General features: G+C 41.0%; 1 non-coding gene across 1 annotated transcript; it reads left to right on the plus strand.

Annotated features, from left to right (window-relative positions):
• Positions 1 to 17,447: 17,447 nt before the first annotated feature.
• LOC148015864 (small nucleolar RNA SNORD36) lies at positions 17,448 to 17,515 on the plus strand. The gene has a single exon (XR_015688194.1). It is a non-coding gene; the product is annotated as a small nucleolar RNA SNORD36 (small nucleolar RNA).
• Positions 17,516 to 18,976: the final 1,461 nt, after the last annotated feature.

Consider the following 18,976-nt stretch of genomic DNA (forward strand, 5'->3'; position numbering starts at 1 on the left):
CCAATTGTTAAAAAGGGAGAATTAAGAGTAGTCCCATTTAAGAATTACCATTTGATTGCATTTAGACCCAACTTAGGTCTGAATGATGTTGTGTTGAACTCTTTTCTTCATTCTCAATAATAATTTAAAAGCTAATTGTTAATAATCTTCTCCATTTGTTGGAAACTTTATGCCTAATCCTAACCTTGATTGCTTGATAGATTGAATGCAATTTGGCTGAGAGTAGAATCAAGTGGTAAGTGGAATAAAATTGTAAAGCAGTGAGCCACTGCTATAAGTATTCCTTACCTATTCCCATTTCAATTCCATCCCTATTCCATTCTCGTTATTGCATATCATGAAATGGCAAAATTTTGATTAAGCCATGCATATCGAACATTGATCGTTAGAAAACTAGCCTTGCCATGTATTTTTTGATCGAGGAAAATGGTCGAAGTCGGACGAGATAGCAAGACAAAAGAGAGGTGACCCTCCCTTGCTATTTAAGACTTCATAAGGGCGCACAACCTAGCCCGGAGGAAACTTTACATACCTTTCGGATTTTCAGAGGCAATTTAGGTGCTCATCCTATCGTTTTGTCCCTCACCACAGGTGGTGGACCATGGAAGAAAGAGTGGATGAAGATTTGAACACTAGTGGTATCAAATAGGGCAATTTGTGACATCCTTGAACAGATATATAGGTCTTTCCAACAGGTACATATCAATTGCGGGTGTTTCTTGGATACCTACAGGTGCCCTACAACCCATCACTAATCTATTAGTTGTTTCGGGGGTCTACAAGTACTACATGACCCATTTCAGGGTCAGATAGGGTTTCCACAAGGTGTTTACAAGTTGCAGAAATTCACAAGACATGTTTACAGTTTCTTTTATAGGAATTTCTATCATGATCTGATTTGAAGCTTGATAGCTTGATTTGAAGAGGGGATATCAAGTAATCGGACTCCAGGAGCAAAAGTTATAGCAATTTTCCTGACAAGGGGTCTAGTGGGACTGCACCTAGATAGGCTGATTGGGGTGTACTATTTGAGTTTATTTCACCCATATACCCTATTGTAAGTTGAGATCTTGCTAAATATGGAGCACCCCTACTATATAAGCTTCCTTTGGATCAAGGAAAAACATTGGCATTGGTGCAATACTAAGCAAGTTATTGACAATTTTCTTTCCCATAGTCATTTTGACAATACCTATTCATAATGGCCAAAAACAAAAGAAAAGATCAAGTCATGGAGACCATTCAAGAAGACATCAGAGAATATATCAATGGTCAAAACAAAACTAATGAAACCCCCAATCATGACCAACAAGATGATGTTGTAAGCATTGATAATGCTCATAGTGCAAGAGTGGATAATGATGGAAATCCATTGTCTCACGAACCTTTTGAAGACTCTATGCTTTCAAGAGAGATGTGTATGTTGAACATTGGGATACATGATCATTATGAGCAACCATCCAAATCCTTGGAAAAGGTTAAGAACACATCCAACAAAGTGGATGAAAGACTTTAGCAGCTGGTCAAGTTTATGAAGAGTGGATTTGAAGATGTAGTATCAAGGATTTAAAGTCTCAAACCACATCTTTTCCACCAAATGTAACTCCTTCTCATATTGAAAATGCTTCAACCAACCCTCCAATATGAAAAAGGAAAGGAGATTTATTAGCCTATAATGTCAACCTTTAAGAAGGGAGAGCCATCAATGTTGAAGAGTGCTCGTTATCAGCCACCAATGTCATCCAAGCATCATAGCCGTCCTCAATTTAATTCAAGATGTGAGGTTGCTTATGAAACTCTTTTGGATAGTTTACAACAATCTGTTCCATTTATATGATAATTTTTCATCAATTTCTTCGATCTTCATCAACATGGAGCTAAAATTACAGCATGATTCCAAATGATTCAAGCCATCATAGTAGTCATCTTTATAATTTGTTCCCAATTCAGCTTTGAGGACAAAGCTCTTTTAGGCCGGGATGGCTTATATTAAAGCATAAGTCACCTTAGTCTAAACTAGGCTAGGGGATTAACTATAAAAGGGGAAGATGTAACTTGTGAGGGTTTTTTTTTGCCATTTTGAAGCAATACATGCTTTGAGGTTCCTTCCTCCCACCATCTAAGAGGGTGTATGCTCTTAGCCACCAAGATATGGGGTGCATACAATGTCCCACCTTGACATGAGGTGAGTATTCATGTTGCAGCTTACATCAATAATTTTCAGCCTTCCGTGGCAATACTATTACATGCTTAGCTACATTATGGCTTCCTTGCAAATATAATGTATTTCTTGTATTTCTTTGCAAGTATGGTGTATTTTACAAATTTCCACTTATATGTCTTGCTGTGATAACTAGTATATTACAACATGATCATCATCCCTTATTAGAGAAGAAATTAATGATTGTAAGCGAGTTTCAAATTGCTTACCATAATGGAAAGATGTTTTTATTATCTCTCACATTCCTTCTCTTATTGTTACAATTTACATAGTATTGCTACAAAGGAGATTTTTTTTTGGCTTGTAAGGGCTCTTGCAATCAAAGGTATACTTTAAAGGCATGTTGAGCCCCCTCCAAACCCAAATTTCCCAAAAATTCAAAGAAGTGCCAAAGCTAAGAAGCCTAATGTAACCAAGAAGGATGCTAGTGTAAAGAGGCCAGTTATAGCAAATAAGTCTACTATAACCAAGAATGCTGCTACATCTAAGAAGCTAGCTATGATAAAGAAGCTAGCCTGCAACCGGGAAGCTAGCTAGTATCAAAAAGCTATTTGCAAGAGAAGCTAAGAAGCCTACTACATCTAAGACCAAGAAGCCTACATATAGCAAGGCCAAGAGGACCATTGAGGAAATGGCCTTCTTTACTGCAAGCAAGAAGCCAACTGTCAAGAATCCATTTGCAATAGCAACTAGGAAGCATGCTACATCGAGGCTACATCCAAGACTAAGAAGCCAACATCTAGCAAGAGCAAGAGAACCATTGAGGAAATGGTTGGTGGAGTCAAGGAAAGAGTCAACATAAATTATAAAAAATGTGAAGAAATTGACTCAATGGCTACACAATATGGGATTCACCAAAAAACTCCAAAGAGAGAGCAACAAAGAATGAGCCTAAGGAAAACCTCTCAAAGCTACCACAAAGTTCCCCACAGAGGTCCGACAAGACTCCTCAAACGGCACTAGAAGGTTCCCAACAAATGGTTGACAATACTCCTTAGAATTTCCAACCCCACAAAAGAAAAGTGAAGCCTAGGTCTCCCCTAGAAGAACTCCTAAGACAACAAGTAGGTAGCTAGAGACTAGAGCATCTCCTAAGACACCTAGGAATACCCCAACTAGGGATGTTTCAGAGAACATTTTATGAAGGCTCTTGTACATGTACATAACATCTTGTATTTAAAAAATCAATATTAACTCAAGGATTTTTTGTTATTTATTTATTGTTAGTGGGGAGAATATAATTTGTCACATGAGTGAAGATGGAAAAATGTATCATGTGGTCCTATTGATGTGTGTGATACAATGGTGGCACCACATCCTGGAATTCTAGGAATTTGGGTTTGATCACTAGCATACCCTCTTTCTACCACCACCCACACAAGGCTAATCTTGAGGGTGTGGTCAAAGGAGGTTGACTTGAGCAAGGGGTTGTGGCACCACTCCTCAAGCTACACTATGGTTGGGTCCATAGTTGGCATTGCTGGGGCTTTGAACTTTGGATAGCCACAACTTCCTATGTGAGTCTGGACTTCTCCTATAGATGTCCCTTGGGAGTGCTTGTTCTCCTATCATCAACTCCACACTTTGCTATTTCGATGGATGGCTTCAGCATGGATGCGAAGGTGGCAGATGGTAGGGAACATGGATTATCATGGCTCTTGAGGTTTAGGGTCAGGCTGCTATTGGTGCTTCCTAGACTTTAGATCTTGTGGGATCTTGTGGAAGCCATAACACTTGGTGTGGTGGAATGGGGCAACTGCATTAGGAATCTCCTAGTTCATCAAGGCTACCAAAGGTGGTGGATATGGCAAGTGTGAACCAACTTCATTATTATTATTCCCTTTTGGGGAGGTGGCACATCTACATTAGAAGAGCATGGTGTGGATATGGCAAGTGTGAACCTACTTCATTATTATTATTCCCTTTAGAGGTGCTAGTTGTGACCTAATTTTGAGTGAGGTAATAAAGGAATCTAGCTTCACACCAAGACAAAGTCATCACTATGGAAAAGTCAATGTGCAATGCTAATGGATTTGAAAAATAACTATCCTGTTACCTACAATTAACCCTCTTAACCTTAGATAATATTTTCCCATCATACAACATGTTTATATGGTGTTTCACTCATTTCATTGTTCTTTCACCTCTACAACACATGTTCTTATGGTTTCCCTTCTCAACCCCTACCTTATCTTGGTATAACACATGTGGAAGGTACCCACCAACATTGGCTTTACCATCATCATTAAGGTTGGTTCCAATTTCCATTCTCAAGTGTGGATAATATTCATTTCATCTCATTTTATCTTGGGAATATCAACAAAAAAGACAAACACAAGCACAATTTGTTGCATGTTGGTGTGTCAAATACCATTGAGCAAAGTGATGGGGACATCAACCAAAATCAAGGGTGGATTGAGTGGATCACCTGCACTATTTGTTTAAGTCATGGTGGCACAAGGAAGAGAGCAAAAATGGAGATGAAGATTTCTACTATTTTTGAACGTTGCAATGTATGCACTTGAGGTCATCTACCTCAACTTCACGAAAAGGAGCTGCAATTTCAAACATGCACCTAAAACTCATCATGTATCAAGGGACTGTGCACATTGTGGATTCAGGTCCTCCATCCATGCCATGTGTTAGTGGGGAGGATGTAAAGCAATACTTGAGTGAAGCTAGGAAAATGTATCATGTGGGGGTACGAAAGGTCTTGTTTTTTGCTATAACTATGTAATGTGCTCTCAAGCAATAATATCAATCAATCAACTACCAACTACTTTTTCTTCATCTTTGTGGGGGTACGAAAGGTCTTACTTTTTACTATAACTATGTAATGTGCTCTCAAGCAATAATATCAATCGATCAACTACCAACTACTTTTTCTTCATCTTTGTGTCTCTTTTCTTTCTCTCATGTCTTTGTGTACCTCTTTTGGGGGGAAACCCCTCCTTCCCCCAAACATTTATTTCTTCTCTTATTTCCTCATGAAATATTACTTTTGAGAATCCTCTCTAAGATTGAGTCTAGTTATGTGCAACAGAAGATACCATTCTAAGCATGGTAGTTTTTAATGAAAAAATAAATTGAAGGGCATATGGAAAAAAAATTTATAAAATTGGTACGTTTAAGGCTTTGAAAATCTTTTAATTCCCTCTTGGGGCAGCTCATCACATGTATATGCTTTTTCTTCCCTTCTTCCAATCGATTCATTGTTTATCTCAAATCGAGATAATGTATCCATGGTGTTGATAGACTTTGAAGTGCTTCTCTAACATATGCCAATATCAATTTCTTGTTTACTCATAAACATATTTGATCCTTATCCTCCAAGTAAACAAACTGTCATTGTAAAGTGATCATTTCGTTCCTCAATGTCCAAGGGTATCCATGCACCTTTTCTCTTCTTCCATATCCTCTACTCTAATACGTAAGATGTAGTGTTTGCCATGGAATGTTGTATGATAAGGTACCAAATTCCTTCGAACATTTGCAAAGAAACAAATCACCCTTGTGTACTCTCTCCACCAATATCAAATTTTCTCCAAAGATTTTAATTATTGTGCTAGATGAAATTTTCTTACACAATAGCATTGCTTTCGTTTTGTGCAAATGTGTTCCTTAAAAGATCGATCCAAAAACATGAATTGGGATGAACCAATATAAACTAACTCTCCTTGATATTCTCCCAATCTTCATTGAATTTTGAATATCTTCAATAATCTTTAACTTGAAGCCTTTGATGGTTCCATTGTCACTATAATTTCAATTTATTAGTCCATTGAGATCAGGTGAAGAAAACTCTTCCAACCTTCCAAGTGCATGTGTGTTTGCTAAAACAACATATATTGCAAATAAAAAATATAAATTATTTTCAATAAAGGAGGATGGTGGATGATCAGGGTACATAAGGTTGTTGAATTCAGCATACATGTATTGTAACGAAAGAAGCAATAGAAGAAGAAGCATAAATGTATTGTAACGAAGAAGCAATAGAAGAAGAAGCCATGGAGAAAGAAGGCTAAGATGTTGATAGTAAATGAGGTTGAAATATAATAAAAATTTGCAAAAAGAAGAACTTTGGAGAAGTAGAGGTAATTAAATAATGAGAATACGATATGAATGCACATAAAAAAGGCTCAAACTACAAAAACATTAAATAATTTTTTACTTTGAGATAAAATTAAAAGTAATTTAATTTTTAATTTTGGGATGACTTTAAAGTACCCAATTTTTAGAAAGTCACATCAAGGGTTGACAGTAAGGAAAATGACTTGAAAAAATATCATTATAAAGGACAAATCCTTTGGTTGGAATTGCCTAAAGAGGATAAGTTTGGAGGCCCCTTTTCACCATTTCGTTGGTGTTAGAAGAATTGTTGAATTAGTAGAGAGACAAATGTTACATTGAACCATTGATAGTGTCTCATTGGCCTGTTCACTAATCTTTTCATTAGTGAGTATTAATTATAGGACATGTTTTCCCTTGGAATTGGCCGTAATGTCCCTTGCAATCCAATAGTATGTTAGGAGTTCTATTTATTCACTCTCATAGCATAAGCTAACTCTCTTTGTATGTGAGACAATCCCAATCATTTTAAGACACATTGTCCAAATCAAGGACAAATGGTAATGTAAATGGCCCTAGATCTACACAACAGATGGGGGATCCTATGAATGGACATGGTCATGGAAATGTTGGTTGCAAAAGAGGCTATGAGATGGTAGCATATGTGGCTATATAATGAAGAGTAAACCCACGTTTAATCCAACCATAAAAGAGGAAGTGGAGCATGGCATAATGTGTGTTGTGATTGACAAGAGAGGGGCTAATCACCATCAATCAACAAAATTTCTACCCATTCTCATAGATTGTGGAAGTACTCACTTCTTTATTTCTCTAATGTAAGTCTGAAAACTTATATTAAAGTAAAGGTTAGAAAGTCAATTAGTAGTGAAACTAGCTAATGGAAAAGGGGTAGCATCAGCCCAAACAATAAGAAGAATGAAGGTCAAGTCAAGAGGTGAGCCCATTTCTCCACCAATGAGAAGAAGGCTTTTTTTTTGTTATGTAATTTTTTTTCAAAAATCAATTTAGCATTTTAAAATTATTAGTTTTATTGAAATGGCTCGAGTAATTGCCATTTTCTAACAGTAAAGTGGATTAATTGTTTAATTTTACTGAGATGGGTTGGAGTGATTATCATTTTTCAATAACAATGTTTTCCCATTGTATTTTGACCATTTCTCTTATCAAGGCAAAAAAAAAAAAAAAAGGTGGTGGAATCCTCCTATTTGAAATCCTTCAATGACCATTTCCTCCGTTTAGATCGTGAACCTTGGTCCACTGCCACCACTTGGGTTCATCCAAGAGATCCTTGAGCGGCTTGAGATTGAGTGTGGGTTGTTAGCTAGCTTTTTCATCAGATGCTGTAAGATCTTGTGGAGCTCTTGTTTATTGCTTGGGATATGGAATGTAACAGGGGTGGGTTGACTCTACGAGCTTCTAGCCATCATGCAAACTGGTACTTAGGGTGTGTCACTGGGTTTACCAGTTGCCTTAGTAGCTTGCTCATACTCCTCATTATCCGCGAATGGCATATCGATCGTGGCTAGCACGTGCATCCAATCTCGCTCATCCTCTTAGGATAACAAGGGATATACTTGTGAGCGGCCCGTGCAATTTTCTAACTTGCGCATCACCCTTTAGCATAGTTGACATGGCATCTAAGTCAACTGGCATAGTCTTCTAAGTATACATGTCTACCCTTATCTCTTTCATTCGATTGCCTAGGAAGATCAGACCATTGCCCCAGTCTTCTATGACTCGTGCCTTGTGCATCTAGGTCAGCCTAGCAGGATGTCATAGTCCACTTCTTTCATGACTATGAAGTTTACGGGGAATTGGACTCCCGCGATCTTCAATGGCCAATTCTTTAGTACTCCGAATTGCTTTACTTTCATTCTATTAGCTAGTGCATTGTCGAGAGGTGGGTTACTCCAAGCCTAGAGTACTGCATGGCTAAGCACACTTACTCCTGCCCCCATGTCTACAATTCCCTTTCTTATGGTATTGCCTAGAGCTAGGATCGAAAAGACTGCATGCATTTCTAAAAAAGCATTAACGTGCAAGGACTTGGGCATTGACTTTAGTGTTAGACTTGGTATCTGCATTACTACATCATGCTCATGTAAGTGAGTTTAACAGCTTGCTCTATCAATCCTTCCACGCACTACTATAGTTCTTGCCATAGCGTCGGATGCTGCCTAAGCAAGTCTCCTGAGTTTAGAGTCACCAGAGTGGTTACTAGCATTCTAAGGAGATTGCTAACTTCTTTCTTTTCTCCTGATTCTACGTTTCTTGGCCAATGGCCTTGGCTGATTTGCTGGCCCATAGCATTCAAACTCCGTCTAAGTGGCACTGCTTGTGGTGTAGTTGCATCTCTCGATTTTGGTTATGGAGGCAAACCTGGTGTGCTTATGCTTGAGAGATCATCGATCTCATCCTCCAAGATGGGCTCAGTGTCCTTTAGGTGTTCTTGGCTTCTAGTTGGTGCTTCAGGTTGGGGTACTCCCCTACCTTGGCACTCCCCTTCTCAGTAGTCTTTGGAGCGGATGTCTTTGTCTCTACATCTGTCGGTTTTTTTTTCTTCATCTACAACTTTTCTTTTTGATTGAGGATGCGTCTAAGTTGCTAGGCCTTGGCAGTGATATGCCGGCCTACTTTGTCTGTGCTCAGGTCATGACATGCAACGGGATGGGCGCGGCCTCACCATTGAGTGTTTTGACACTGAAAAACCCCAATGGGACTGATGGCACGATTGCCAAACTAGAGGTTGGTTTTTGTCTAGGGCAACTTGCAAAGAGATGTGTGATTCCACACTCAGCATATCTAAGATCAGCCTTGTCTTGATTGGTTTGTTCCCTTTCAGGGCAACATGAGGAGATGTGTCCTGGGTGACCGCAAGTCCAATCGGCTCTTGGGTCTACCCTCCTAAGCCTGTGCCTCTACCTCTACCTAGTGCCATCACCGATGCTGGTCAATAATCCATGAGGATAGGATTTCCCTCTTCGTCGTACGAGACGTAAGGGTTCACATAGGACTCGTCGTCATTTGGCTCCTCCACATAATGGACTGGAGTGTTGCTTAGTGGACGGGCTACTAAAGGTCCAGATGGCCGGGGTATGCCTGTGGGATTTATCTCCATCCTAGGAATGGCTGGTTTAATTTCATTAGGTGCCAAGAGAGCCAATGGGGCTCCCCTGTCGAAGAAATTTGATGGCCTATTCCCAAGGTAAGGCTAGTTGTAAGGTTGCGAGTATGGGAGTCTCCTCAACGGTCTACAATACATGGAATCATGGCCGAACCTATTGCAATTGGTGCATGGTGGTCGGGACCTAGGGTCCTAAGACACATCTTGCATGTGGTTTTTTCCACAATATACACACTGAATCTATGGGCACATAGGTCTCCTCATCTTCTCTTGTAGTCTCGCCTAGCTCCCTCTTCATCTCCGATAGCTCCTGGTTTTGGTGGTCAATACTCTTTCCCTTATCTTGGCCACTTGGGACCGAACGTTCACTAGATGTGGTTGCCCTTTTTGAGATTCTAGGGCTAGCCTTGTCTCGGTTTGAGCTCCTGGAGCTCCTCTCCTTGGGCTGGTTATCCACTCGAATGGCCTCTTTAAAGACCCTAGTCAGTGCATCTCACTACAAACTTGAGTTGCTAGCCAAGGCCCTGTAGAGCTCTTCATTGTGTATTCCATTGATAAAGATGGTTGACACCGCTCTCTCAATCTATTAGAAATCTCTCAAAGAGACTCCGCACATGGGTCACATAATCCCTCATATCTTCCTTGGGGCTGTTCCCTTACAGTTTTCCTTCATTCCCCGATTTTGCGGTCCTGCCATGTGCATGCATCCTACGTTCCCCAAAGTCCACATCCAGCCTCATAGCCCTATTCCTCTCTTTGCCCTGACCATTTTTCCTTTTTACCTACCCCTGTTCCGGTGCACGGTTTTTGAGTTATTAATTTTTGAAGCATTTTGCACAAATTAGCCGGTTTCCCATGTGAACGTGCTTTGCTTGCTTCGGAACCGTGATATGCCATCATAGCCCTACCAAGCATTTTTCCCCTGACCTTTTTCCTTTTTACTCCGAGTCATTCTGATACACGGTTTGTCCATGATTAATTTTCCGGTTTTTTACGACTTTTTCGTGCGTCTTTTTGACATTTTTCCATGAGAACTTGCCCTGTTTGCATCGGAATTTCAATTTGGTTTGGCAACCGTGTCCCTGTGTCTTCCCCCACCTTTTTCCTTTTTCCTCCCCCCTCTTTCGACTTCCGGATTTTTACTTATTAATTTTTAAATGAGTTTTCAGGCGTATTTTTGGAGTTTTTTGCATATGAACCCCTCCTACTTCCACCGGAACTGCGGTTTAACATGCCAACCCGGTGCAACTCCTTCTTACAGACATTTTTCCTTCTTACTGCCTGACATTCCGGCGAACGGTTCGTCCGATATTAATTTTCGATCCCATTTTTGGGTTTTTTTTTGGGTTTTTTCCACATGAACATGTCTTATCTCAGTCGGAATTATGTTTTGACGTGATAGGATTGTTGCGCCCATCTTTTTGCTTTGTTTTCCTTTTTCTTGCACCTCATTCCGATGTACGGATTTTCCGATATTAATTTTTAATTGCATTTTTTTGTTCATTTTTTGTGTTTTTTGCACATGACCACCCTTTACCCCTCCCGGAATCTCTGTCGCATATTTTTCTTGTTTTCCCCCTATCGTCATGCCCATTTTTTGCTTTTACGCTATTTCGTTTTGACGTTCGAATTGGGAGTTATTAATTTTTCTTTATTTTTATGTGTTTTTACGCACGCTGTCCCGCGAGTGAACGCGCCCGTTTATGATTTTACGCGTCTTAACGCGCCTCTGTCGCCTCCACGTGCCCCGCCGCGGCGTTCCGGTGCCTTTTCCATCTTGTCACGGCAAATTTTTTTACCCTCGCCCCGCGCACGCGCGCGGGACGAGGGGGTATGCCCCTTGCATGGGCCCCTGCCCATTAACCTTTCCCTCTTCCCTTTGGGCAACCCCCTTATACCCTCCCTTTCCCTACCCCCCTATGGACACTATGCCCACCCCCAACCCTTGGGCGCCCCTTGGGCATCCCACCCCCCCACCCTTCCCTATCCCCCCCTACCCCCACCCTTCTCCCTCCCCGACCCAATCCCCCCCAACCACCTCTCTTCCTCTCCCTTCCCCTGCGGGTCTCCCTCCATCCCCTCTCCATCTCCACCTCAGTCTCCATCTTTTCCACCTTCATCTTCTTCTTCACCTTCCCCTCCTCCTCCATTCCCTCCCTCCTCCTCCTTTCCTCCTTCCTCTCTCCTCCCCTCTGACGCCGCCGGACGCCCAACCGCCTGCCGTCGACACACTGGACGTCCTCCCCGCCGCTCACTGCAGTCCCGTGGCCGCTCGCTGCCGTCCAATGGCCGCTTGCGCAGTCCCGTGGCCGCTTGCTGTCGTCCCCGCCTCCCTGACGCTCGCTGTCGTCCCCGCCGTCAGCGCGCCCTCCGCCGCCCCCCGCCGTCAGTGCGGCCGTCCACCTCCCTCCCACACGCAGCGCCCGCCCCGCCTCCGCTCGAGCCTGCCGCGCCGTCCCCGTCGCCTGTCCAGCAGCCCCAGTCGCCGGAGCCCGCCAGTCGCCCTGATCGCCGTCGACCCGCTCGCTGCCGCCGCCTGCGCGCGCCGTCCAGTGGCCGCCTGCGCCGTCTCGTGGCCACTCGCTGTCGTCCAGTGGCCGTCACCCCGCCACATCCGCCACCTTCCCTCCTCCTCTTCCCCCTCCTCCTCCCTCACTAACTTGAGGTCAGTTAACTAACTTAACCTAAGTCCACTAACCTAACCTTAGGTTAATTAACTAACCCAACCTCCCACTAATTAACGCTAGTTAGGTTAATTAACTAACCCTAACACCCCCCCCAATTAACCTTAGGTTAGTTACCATTAACCTTAGGTTAGTTACCACTAACCCTGGTTCGGTTAACTCACTTAAACCTAACCCCCTTACTTACCCCTAGTTAGGTTAGTTCTAACTACCCCTAGTTAGTACCTAACCCTCACCCTAACCCTAGTTAGGCCCACTAACCCTAATCCTAACCTTAACCCTAACCCTAACCCTAACCCACCTTAGGTTAACTAACCCCCTTTAGCTTAGTTTTTACTAACTTGCTTTATCTGACTTATCTAACTTCCTCTAGACTAACCTGACTTGATTTAGTTAGACTAACATGACTTACCCAGACTAACCAGACTTAACTGCCTTACTTCTAACTTACTTATCAGATTAACATGATTTACCTGATTTAATTAATTTCTAAATTAATTTTCCCATCAAAATAATTCAGAAAATTTTCTAACAATTCCCTTTGCTTTTTGCCAATTTTTGGGAGTTTGTCCGCTGGAAATTACCCACCCTAAAATTTTTGAAAATTACACATTTCCCAATTTATCCCCCAACTTACCAACAAATGTAGAAAATTCATTTAAAAATAGTAAAAAAATTCTTTTAAAATTCTAAAAATTATAAAAAATTCCCCTCAACCCCCTTAACCATTTTTCATTTATTTTTCACTTTAAAAAAATTATCATACATGGTACTCCTATTGTATTAAATTTAAAGAAGAAAAAAAAAACACAAACAAACCAACAAACCAACACATGGAAATTAACCATACAAGTCTCTATTTTATTTGTATACACTCCATTGTGGATATTTCCTCCCTATTCATGTGTTGACTATATTGATTTCCCTATTCTTATTTTTATTCTTATTTATTTCACAAAAAAAAAACAAACAAACAAACCACAAACTACACAAACAAAAAAAAAAAACAACAAAACACATACACACAACATAATAACCTCACAAACAAAAACCAACCCTAAATAATCAACAATTACCAAAAAAAAAAAAAAAACACCAACAACAAACAAACTCCACACATCCGCTAAGGTGTTGTCTTTGTTGTTTCGTCAGTGATCTTTACTTTTCCTTTACTGGATTCACTTCTTTTGGGGGACTCTTCCATGCGCATTTCTGCATTACATACACACCCCTTCCAGGTATTTATTTTATGTGTTTTATTTACTTTCATTTTCCTCTTAATCACACCTTAATTGTTAAAATGAACTTTTTATTCACCCATAGTTCCACGCGCATTTGCGCTCAACACACATATACTTTTTAATAAAAATAAACCCGCCGTTCACTTTGCACGCACTACGTGCGCTACAGAGGCACTTTAATTTTTAATTAAAATGAACCCGCCGTCCATGAGCACGCACTGGCAAAAAAAAGTGCTCCACATCACTTTAATTTGTAATAAATGAATTTGCATTTAGAGACCCAGTCGGGTATCGAAGTCCGGGATTCGAATAAAAGCACCGTTTTAACCTAATAATTGGTAATTTAATTTATAATAAAGAACCACCGTTTTCTTGCTAAGGTTTATCACCTAATAAAAATTCACCCATTCTTAATAATTTATTAAAATGAATCATTCATGAAATTAATTCCCCCCTCACTGCACTTAATTCCCCTTTTTAATGAACCGGTTCGTGGGATGGGTATGCGCAGTCATTAGAGTTGTTTTCCTCGTCCAATCCTGGTTTATCACCGATGTAGTCTTGATATGTGTCGAATGTGGTATTATTTTGGTTTATTGTCTTTGGTACGGTTAAGGGTACGGTATGCAGTTTTTTCTTTTCTTGCCTGATACGGGGTTCAGGGTGTTTGTCTGATGCATCGCATGAAGCTTTCGGTCGCATTTGTCTCAAGGTCATGTTGAATTTTTTCTAGGTTGTGGTTTGCTTGGGGTTAGTTGGTCGTGTCATGTTTTATTGGTTGTTCTCTTATCCTTGGTTTTTTGTCTGTTGCTTTGCAGGCATTCTCCTTGATTGTCTGTGTTTGTGGTGTGTGTGTACCCATCTGAATGGCGCCTTCTCATGCTCCTCCCCCTATCCAGTACGTCCCATGCCGCTCACGAAGGCGGGACTCGCTGCTTTTGTGGCTACTTCCTTTCCATTGCTTCCAGAGGATCCGTCGTTATGTGATGAGTTTCTGGCCTCTTACAGCAAGAATACAGGACTAGTCTAGGGAATTTCTATGACTTTGACACCTCACGGCTTAGGGAAGGCTCTGTCTCTACCCTCCAAAGATGAACCTTTTGTGACCACTCGTCAGCTCTTCTCTAATGACGAGATTCTGAAGCTGTTGCAAAAGCAGACAAGGGAAATGCTGGATGTTAAGAAGGTGATCAACTCTTCAGGAGTTTCCTTTTCTATGATCACTGATCCCGTATGGAAGATGATCTGTCAGTTTCTCCAGGACAGGTTTATGCCTGCCAAAACGCCATCCCAGTACTTGTCCAAAGAGCTTTTCACAGCTTCCAGGATGGTGTTAAAAGGAGTTGCTATTGATTGGAGCACTTACCTCCTCACTAAAATGGATCAGCATTTCGTTAAAGTCACCAGGGGTAATGTTACCAATGTCACATATGGATCATATTTGTCTGCCTTCTTGACCTATTCAGGTTTACAGAAGACTGTGCCTCCACCTCCTCCATCAGATCCAGTACCTCCTCCCCCACCTTCAGATGAGTCAGAACCCATTAACATAGAGAATGATGATTCTCCGTCTCCCCTGGTTATCCAGCGCAAACGCTTGAAGAGGGTAGCGGATAAAGCTCCTTCCGTACTTCCTTCAGTGCCCATTCCTGCTACCTCTCGCAGTGAACTCCCTGGGTATCTCACTTGCAATAACCTGTTCAGAGCACATCGAGAAGGCTCATTGGACATATCATTTCCCTCCCTGAACAGTCTCGTTTCAGGAGATGCAATTCCTTTTCTCTGTAAGGATATTCAAAGCTCCATTGAGTTGTCAGTGACAGCTTGTGTTCAACAGCTGTACTCGTCTTTTTATGAAGAACTCATGCAGTCTAAGGACCAGTTGCCTAAGACAACATCTGAGTTAGCTTCTGTTAAGGATACCCTAGCAGATTTATTTAAGCAAATGGAACAACAAACCCAACTGGTTGCCACACAAAGCGATGAGATTTTTTCTTTGAAGATCCAGTTACTAGAGGCTCAATCACAGGTTACTAGCCTTTCAGAGGAAAAGGAGAGGATGTCCAGAGAAGCGCAGGAATTCCATGTTATCTTAGATGATAAACTTTCAGCTTTACAAATTGCTACTGACATAGTGGCCAACCAAGCCTCCCAAATCCAGCAGTTGCAATATCAACTGGCAAAGTCCTGGTCTGTTCCTCCAAGCCCTCATGTTCCATTGATTCCTTCTCTTTCACAGCGGGACTTGGCTGCTCTTCAGAGACAGGCTACTTTGTGCCCTCTATTCCAAGATAAAGTGGAAAGATTGCAGTCCCGAATGGACTTATTATGGTCTACCTTTGAGCAGTTTCAGGAATATGTCTCACCAGACCATTCTTTCTTTGTCCACTACCACTTACAGAAGTTGGTTTTCTATATGAAGCTTTCCACGATGGATTTGCCTCTTCCAGAGGATGGATGGAGTGGGGCTTGGTCTGCTGAGTTGTTGACAGAGATAGTCAGGATGGTCTTTGAAGATTCTGTCACGCCAGATACCATGTTGATGTCATACATGTATCTACGAGGAGACTTGTTAATTCCAGATGAGGTGGATATGGCATGGTATGTGGGGGATGTGGTCTTACAGGCTATTTTGTATGTCAATCATTTGGAGTTGCGCATATCTGACATGTTCCAGAGTTATTCCTCCAAAGTAGCTGATTGTCATGATAATTCGTGGCATCCCATGATTGATTCGATGGTCCTAAATCAAAGACAAAACATAGCTCCTACCTCTGCCCAGAGTACTAACCAACTAAGGATGGATCTCTTAGCCTATCTTTCCAAACATAATCCATTTGATGCTACCTTCTTTGATGCTTATCATAGGCGATCTCTCTTGGGACCTTCTATTCCTACCCTCCTCTATTACCAACAAATGGCTCACCGCTATGCTATATATCTTTCCCTTTGTCAATCTAATTCCACCACTATTTTACCCCTTCTTTTCCAACCTTCATCTTTCCCTCAAATTCCCATTTTTACATACTGTTCCTTTATTGAGGATAGGGTATTTTCCCCTTCTCCACCCTGTTCTTCTTCACCCATTAATGTACCCTCCACATTTCCTATTTATCAGTTAACACCCTTCCTTAGTGATTCCCTCCAAATTTCTGCCACTCCTTCTTTAACCTTTTCTTCTTTTTATGATTTTTCCTATCCCTCCCTACATCCACTCTTCCTTATTCAATTACCCTCTCCTAACACTTTTATATCTCAACCACCTCAGTTGGTTAGTGACTGTGACGGGTTTGATAATTAGATTTCCAGAAGAAGGGGATGGAGTTCGGATGATTGCCTTACCGGACCTCAGATCAATTAGCCAGTCATTCCAGGAGAATGGACAGCTTCCAGTCAAGCTTATCAGAACTATGTTCATTTTGCTCAGCAGTATTCACAGTCTGCAGATCCCTCAGTGAGATTAACTGCTCACTTTGCTTGGTACATGGCGTATATGCATAGACACTCTCATAATGATTCCAAGCCTATTCCAAAGTTGTGCATGAATGTCAATGTGAGCATTGATTCCCAGCAACTGGATATTTTGTATTTTCATGCCCTTTGTTTGCCTAGCAGATACTTGGTCTTGTTGGAAAGGATGTGCTGTCTCCAGTTTTTTCAAAATCCTCCTAAAAACTTTGTAGATGAATCCTTGTCTATGGATCGTTTCCGACAACATCAATCTTTTAAGAGGGATCATCTTCATTGATACCTTTCCAATCTATGGTGGAAGCTTTCTAATGAAAACCTTTCTTTTTGAAGGAGTCATTCAGATGGTTGTGTTGTGTGTAGTGTTTGTGTTGTGAGTTCATTTATGTCAAACTAGCGTGGTGGTTTTCTATTGGATTGGATTTTGTGTACGAGCTACATTATTGGAGATTTGTGGTGATGGGGTCGTGGATGGAGAGTTGAAGCTGACGCTGATGAAGAAGAAGAAAACTCTTATATCCTTTATAAGTTTTTTGTCATTTTTAGTTCGATCAGAAGTGTTAATGTATAAAGGGTTTTCCTTTCTTTGTATTTTTATATCAGAAACAGGTTATAAGTTGGGGTCGTGGTGGATGGATTCTTTTTGAGAAGATATTGAAGATCAAAATTGAGCTTTTCCCTGAACTTATATTCCCTTTTTCCTAGGTCGCGAGGACGCTTCCTTATTAAGTGTGGGGATATGTTGTGTTGAAATGACTTGTTTTTTTGGCTGATTTTTGTTGTTTTTGAGAGCTGAATGGTTGATTTTATGAGATGATTGATTGATTTGGAAGTGGTTTGAGAGTGTTTTGGATGATATTGATTGGGTTTTGGAAGATCATGATGTTTATTGATGGTTCTGTGATGTTCTGATAGGTTCTGATTGGTTCTGTATACCTTCTGTTTTGCTCTGTTTTGGTCTATTTTGTTCTGATTGTCTTCTGTAAGGAGGGATAGAGTATTAATTGATGAAGATTGAGATCTTGTGAAAGCTTATTGAATGGTTCGTGAGAGTTTGGAATGGTTTAAGTATGAGTTATGTGGTTTTGATGACCTTCTGTAACCTTCTGTAGGTCTTCTGTAGAGCTTCTGTCTCTGTTCTGTTCTGTTCTGTTTCTGTAGCTGTTCTGGTACTGTTTTGTGACTGTTCTGTATGTGTTTTGATGGATGAGAGTGTAGCTTGGGAAAGTTTTCTAGCCTTGGAAAGAGGTGAATACAAGTGCAAAAGAGCTGAAAGAAGTGGAAGAAGTAGCTGCTGAAGACTCAAGTAAAGACTAGAGTGAAGTGACAGTAGTGAGCTATGAAAAGACACTGTAGTGGCTCTGGTGACTCTTCATATCAGACATACCTCTTGGGAGGGGTATCCACGACCTAAGAAGGATTATTGAGAGTGATTTTGAGAGATTGTAGTGAGGATATGATGTATTATTGATGGAGTGAGAGAGAGAGAGTCAGAGATAGCCAATTCTATTCAACCAGAGTGATTGTATATGAGAGATTGAGAGAGAAGACTATGAAGATTTTGAAGTTGAATACTATGTGATGTATTTCCATTCAAAGATGGTGTATTCCTTTGCTTTCTTTGTTCTATTGATGGATTTTATGAAGATATTGAAGAATATGGTTGATTCTAGTAAATCCGTGGGAGATCTACATGATGCTGCATGAAGATTTGTTGTGCCTGGTGTTCTTTTCTTCATTGTGATCATATGAAACATGATAAACAAGCTTGTTGATGATACAAGATAGATTTTCTTGCAAGAGAATTCCCTTTTCCTTGGTGTTCCTCTCGGGGCTTCACTTTCATTATGCAATTCATGACATTGTGGCCTTATGTGGCCTTTCTTTCAACAATGATGACAAGTCAGATTTGCATTTCTCCCATGAGACTTACTACATGACTTGCCACGCGACTTGGACCGAGATTTTTGCAAATCTCATCCACAACCATTACTACGGTCATTCTTTGCATTTCCATCATGTCAGTCTCTAACTGTCAAAGCATGAGACACACGAGAGACATCCAAATTCTTACAGTTTATTTGTTCCTGCACATAAGAGAGCTCTCAACATCAAATAGCTCCAAAGTAGTGGCAAAAGCACATAAGGC

Source organism: Lygodium microphyllum, chromosome 23, assembly GCF_053477565.2.
Source record: "Lygodium microphyllum isolate KBCC chromosome 23, Lygodium_microphyllum_v1.1.10, whole genome shotgun sequence".
NCBI classification, from domain to species: Eukaryota; Viridiplantae; Streptophyta; class Polypodiopsida; order Schizaeales; family Lygodiaceae; genus Lygodium; species Lygodium microphyllum.